The 5,639-nt window shown below is 45.0% G+C and overlaps 1 long non-coding RNA gene across 2 annotated transcripts; it reads left to right on the top strand.

Moving 5' to 3' along the window:
- The first annotated feature begins 1,969 nt into the window (after positions 1 to 1,969).
- On the top strand, positions 1,970 to 4,351 carry LOC125531800. 2 transcript variants are annotated; one of them, XR_007293525.1, is made up of 3 exons: positions 1,970 to 2,084; positions 2,174 to 2,465; positions 2,543 to 4,351. It is a non-coding gene; the product is annotated as an uncharacterized LOC125531800 (long non-coding RNA). The 2 variants fall into 2 exon arrangements; XR_007293524.1 differs by having other exon boundaries at positions 2,174 to 2,933; positions 3,114 to 4,351.
- The last annotated feature ends 1,288 nt before the right edge of the window (positions 4,352 to 5,639 follow it).

The raw sequence follows: 5,639 nt of genomic DNA, 5'->3' as shown, positions 1-5,639 counted from the left end.
GTACGGCGACGATGCATGTCGATAAGAGAAAGTGAGTTTCCTTGGTTATGTTTCACCAAAAAAAATCACAAGGGGCCTTCGAAGGGTCGTGGGTAACCGTCAAGGGAATTCTTCGCAAGAATTCCGACAAAACCATGACCAGGAGGAAAGCCGTATGCTGACGCAACGGTTCACGGGGGTTTGATTAATTAGTATATACATCTTGACTCGGCACCCCAGTTTCAATCACACAATTTATCAGGCGGAAGGAACAACAAAACGCATGCTCCAACATGGAAAGAAAGAAACATGGCACGACTATTATGAGCCATGCGAGGTTGATGAAGGGCAATACTTACATCTTCTCCATTGTTAACCAGCTAAGCATAAATTTGAGTCAAAACTAGAGGCTCTTCTGGCGCATCAATTTTTCCCAGTTCATGGAATTCTTATTTCAGAGGATCTGGTTTAATAAAGATTGGGATGAATATGTGAGCTCCATTTCATTAAGAATTGGGATGAGTATCCGAGCTCCATTTCATTCCCGCATACAACAAAGCATACCTTTATAATATGTAATCAGAGAAGTTTTGACTGCTTGAGGCTATACATAATGTAGTAAAAGTACTGTATACTTGGCCATATGTTATAGTTCAAATGCATGGAAGGCTCATGATCTCATCTTGTGAATGCAGAATTCAATTGAAAGGAAGGTTCATGATTTGAACATTGTGTCCTCTTCTTTATAAAGAGTATAAAGAGTTCATCATTGATGCTTGGTAGCTTTACTATGCATGGTCTGAGGGACCAGATAATATTCTAGTAATTGTTACCGTGTTATCTGATCGCCATATCAAGTGAATGCTAAAAATATGAGGGGAGCGGAAGGCTTTGAATGTACAGAAAATTAATGCAAAAACAATTCACTAACCTCAAGTAAAGCTTGCCAAGTACTTGCTTCGTCCTAAAATAAGTGTCTTTTTATTTTGCGGGGTAAAAAATAAGTGTCTTAACCTTAGTATAACTTTGTACTAGAGTTAGTATAAAATTGAGACAATTATTTCGGGACGGAGGGAGTATTTCCCTTTTTTTTTGAGTCAAAAATAATATGAGAAATACATGTCAGCTTTAGTGAAATAAATCAAATGTGTCTATAGTATACTAATTAAGTCTAATGAAATTCACATGTTCATTGTGTTGTTGAAGGTGCCTTATGAAAGGGGAATGAATGATAGATAACACAGTTTATTGGCATCTACGATATTTTTCGGCGTTCAACATCATGAGCGAAGTGGATAAGTGAAAGGGAACAATCACATGAAGATAATATGCGCTGACAAACATCAAGCTAGAAAATCTGGTTATTTTTACTTTATGAAGTGTATAAACTTTTAGTCCAATGTTCGCTTCATTGCACCCTTGTGTCCATTTTTGTATGTATGCCAGAGATTATGTAGTCGACCCAACAACTTGTACTCTTTTTAATAGTTCGTAATTTTCTCACGCTACTTAGTAAAACTGAACAATAGGAAATAAACACGAGCAACTAAAAAATTAAGCTGCAATTTAGCCAACAACAGGCTCATTCGCCGCGCCTTCCGTCTTCTTGTATAGTATCTAATTCCAGATAAGACCGCCTCTAGCGCTGCGGCGATAATTCCGACCCCCCGGAAAAGACCACGATAATTCCACTTGCTCAATCGGCCACTGTTATTCTAGTGCTAAACAGTACGGAGCAGTACTACTCCAGCCGATGCATGTGGCGGTGGTTGGCGCGCGGTTTGAGTTCGCGCCCACCTTCATCATCAGCTCATCGCTCCACGATAAAATAGCAGCAGGGCTGGCTTCCAAACCTCCGAGAAGGACTCCCCAGCGCGCACGTCGGCGAAGGGAAGTGGATCCCGGCGGCAGAGGCGGAGGCGTCCCCTGGTCCCGTCGGCGGCCGCGCCGCCCGGTTGGGCTTGAGCCTCAGGCTCAGCCTGAGCGCGAGGGGAAGTGGATCCCGGCGGCAGAGGCGGAGGCGTCCCCTGGTCCCGTCGGCGGCCGCGCCGCCTGGTTGAGCTTGAGCCTGAGCCTGAGCCTGAGCATGGCCGAGACACACCCAGGTCTGTAAACACTCCGCTTTTGAGTATATCCTAGGCAAACACTCTGTTTCCCTCAGTTTATTCTGATGCTATGCTCCTCCTGATGCTAGTCTCCCCAGATCTTTCTCTTGGCCCGTCTTGGATTCGGCTCGTTCAACGCTCCGCCTCTATCGGTGTGGAGACTGGAGACGCACCTTCATCCGGCGCCTCATATCATTTCTCTACTTTTTGCAGCGTATTATTGCAGGGGATCAGATCGAGCAGGAGCTCAGAATAACCGATGTCGATACCACCAGACGCGCCATCTAGAGGTGGTGCTGCGTGCCTGCGTCAAAATATGACTGAGGATGGTGAAGATTACGCCCAGTGAATGGTGGATTCTGTCCATGAGACCAATATCAGGTGCTCGATCAATCATCCATAAAAGACTGCATTCTCATTGTTGAATTCTTGGTGTGTGCTTTTGCTACTCATTTCAGGCCCTCGGACTCGAACAACACGATTTTGCGTGACATTGAGTACAGAAGTAGCGATGGATGTATGGATATCTCGAACCCTGTGTACCGGTTTGATCTAACCTCATACGAATCGGTCTTCCGTAAAGGATTTAAAGGGAGGTTCGAAATGAACACTCCGAACAGCATATACTGCAACTTGGAACTTTACCTGCACCATGGGGTAATGCCTACTATCACCCGAAGACCGGACAATTACATCTTTTTTAGCACTACCCTGAGCAGGTCCTGGTTTCCCAACGTGAGACAAGCCCGTATATATCGCTATGAGATATATGCCCCTGGCGGTATCTGGCTTGCTCAAACATTTCGTGAAGGTGAGACAAGCCCGTGCATATCGCTGTATGAAGATGAGGTAGCCTTCCTTGTCGGCATTGCTCCTCAGTATATTCGATCTGCACAGGCTTTCCGGCTCATACTCCTTATCTAAAAAAGAAGTTCTCGTATAACTTGATTCTATTTCATTGACATTCAATTTGATGCAGTTTCTTCTAATAATAAAAAATATTTACGTGTGTGCCCTGTTGTACTGTAGGAATGGAGGATGTGGAGAACGATTGGAAGATGTTCTATACATAAACAGAAACTTCAATCCTCAGTCACATCCACCAAGGGATATTCCTATCATACATCCGATTATGGAGTACATTGATCATAACAACCAGACAAGGCCTCTAAGAATTCAATATGTGCCTGAAGAGATAGAGAGTATCTGGCCATATAGGCGATCACTAGGAACCACAAATGATGTTCCAATCGAGTATTATGCAGAGGGTGTGGCTCACATCGCCAACTATATCGACTCTGCATTTCGATCTACATATTGGAATGAAGTCTATATCTTCATCAAGGAAAAGTATGTTCTCGTGAACTACGCGCCTGGTTCAACTAATGACAGGATACTCAATGGCCCACACTACATAGGCGTTAGCTTCCCCTTTCTTGCGGGGACTGCTTTTGCCGAGTACGGGATAGACGCTTCTTTCGGTTCTCATAGCAGTGCTGAAGGCTGAAGCAATCATCTTTTCTGGGAACCTCTGCGCACGGATAAACTTCGCACCAAAGACCACTGGTGGTTACATTGTAGAGGGGATCACAGCCATCAGACAGATGTTCCCTTTCTTCAGAGGGACCGTCTTCGAGAAGGGGATAGATGCCGCGTTTGAATCCATCGTGACCGGTGAAGCATATCTATTCAAAGGCTCAAATTATGCTCTTATCAACTACTATAGGAAAGAACTCATAGCTATAACTCCCATAGCAGTTGGGTTTCAGTGTCTGCGTGACTCTGAGTTTGAAGGAGATATCGGTGCTGCCTTTGCCTCGCATGTATGCAAGGAGGCTTACCTGTTCAAAGGTAACAGCTATCCTCCTCCACTTTACCCCTGGAGAGAACAAGGACTACATTATTGACGGCCCGAAGGACATCGTCCGTGGAAACTGGCCCTCGCTCGATGGCGTCCTGCCCTGCAGAAACATAGGGCTCGATGTTATCGGGTTTCCCCATGGTAACCCTTTGCCTGACGCATCTCCCCATGGTAATCCTGTGCCGGATGCATCTCCCCATGGTCACCTTGTGCCGGCCGAGCACGTCCCGGATGAGTCTGTAATAAGATCTATACATGGATGTATGTCTTTTCTTTTCCCCTACTTGTTTAAGTAACTTTGGACATTGTGCAAAATCAGGGTATTTTTTTGCTTCTATTAATGTGTGTGAGAGCGTTATGTTTCCTGTTTGCTGGTATCCACAACTTATTGTAATAAAAGTCTGGTGGCGGGTTTTCTGCTTCCGTTTCAGACATTTATTTCCCGATTTTGCTTTAAACTGCGTAATCTAGAGTAGTCTCCCGCAATTTAGTGTTCCATATATCTATTCCATAAAGGGTAAAACATCCGAGTTATAACGCCTCGGATTTCCGTTAAAGGGCCCTCCTATCTAGCTAACGTTCACTGGGAGAGGGTGGCATTTGTCAATGCTTTGATGGCAATTTTAGTTGGTCTGGGGTGATAGTTTTTCAGAACAACATGACATTTTCTGGAAAGAAGGCTCAAAACTGTCATTCTCCTAGAAAATGTCATGTTTTTCCGAAGAAGCTATCACCCTCGATACGACTAAATTGCCAGGAAAAATGTTGTCATGCTCTCCCCCTGGACACCAACCAGATAGGGTTTATGTTGTAAAGAAATACTCAATTTTACTACTTTTCCATTATAAACAAATCGATCGCATTATCTGCCCCTTGACATTCCTTGTGTCCAAAACCCTCGCAATTTTCAGCCTCGCCGATGCGCTTTGGTCAGTCGCCGTAGTTCAAGACATGTATCACAGCAGCACAATGGGTCCAAACTTCAAATCATCCAACTAGCGTACGTGCAGCATGTTGTATCCATGCGGTGCTCGGTTCAGGCGTTTATCCCTGTGCTTCTAGACTAGTGGGTGTATGGTTACATTGCTTTCGCAACTCCGAGTTTGAAAGAGACATCAGAGCTACCTTTGCATCACATGCTCCCAAGCAGGCCTACCTATTCAAAGACAATAGGTATATTCTCTTTCACTTCACCCTTGGGGAAAACGGCGACTACATCATTAACGGCCCGGAGGAGGTCATCCCTGGAAACTGGCCCTCCCGCAACGGCGTCCTACCCTGCATGAACAGAGGGATCGATGTTACCAAGTTTCCCCACGGTAACCCCGTGCCGGCAGAGATTGTCCGGGATGAGTTGTAAAATGAGATCTATCACCTCAGCAGTGTATCTGTCTCCTCACGGGTAACGTGTAAGCAAGTCTGGACTCTGGATATTGTGCCAAATCACAGAGTTTTCTTGTTCTTTGTAATGTCACTAGTAGAAAACAGGGCTTTAGTCACGGAGCAATATTCACATTAGTCTCGGTTCAGTCACGAATCGGGACTAATGTGAGCATTGGTCCCAATTTGTGCGGCTAAGGCATTAGTCTCGATTCACCTGAGCCCTTTAGTCCCGGTTTAAGACACGAACCGAGACTAAAGGGTGCGATGCCCTTTAGTCCCGGTTTGTGTCTCAAACCGGGACTAAAGGGTCC

The sequence above is a fragment of the Triticum urartu genome, unplaced genomic scaffold (genome assembly GCF_003073215.2).
Source record: "Triticum urartu cultivar G1812 unplaced genomic scaffold, Tu2.1 TuUngrouped_contig_8131, whole genome shotgun sequence".
NCBI lineage: Eukaryota > Viridiplantae > Streptophyta > Magnoliopsida > Poales > Poaceae > Triticum > Triticum urartu.
The sequence above is the reverse complement of the archived record's forward strand: the minus strand, read 5'-3'. Positions and strand labels throughout refer to the sequence as shown.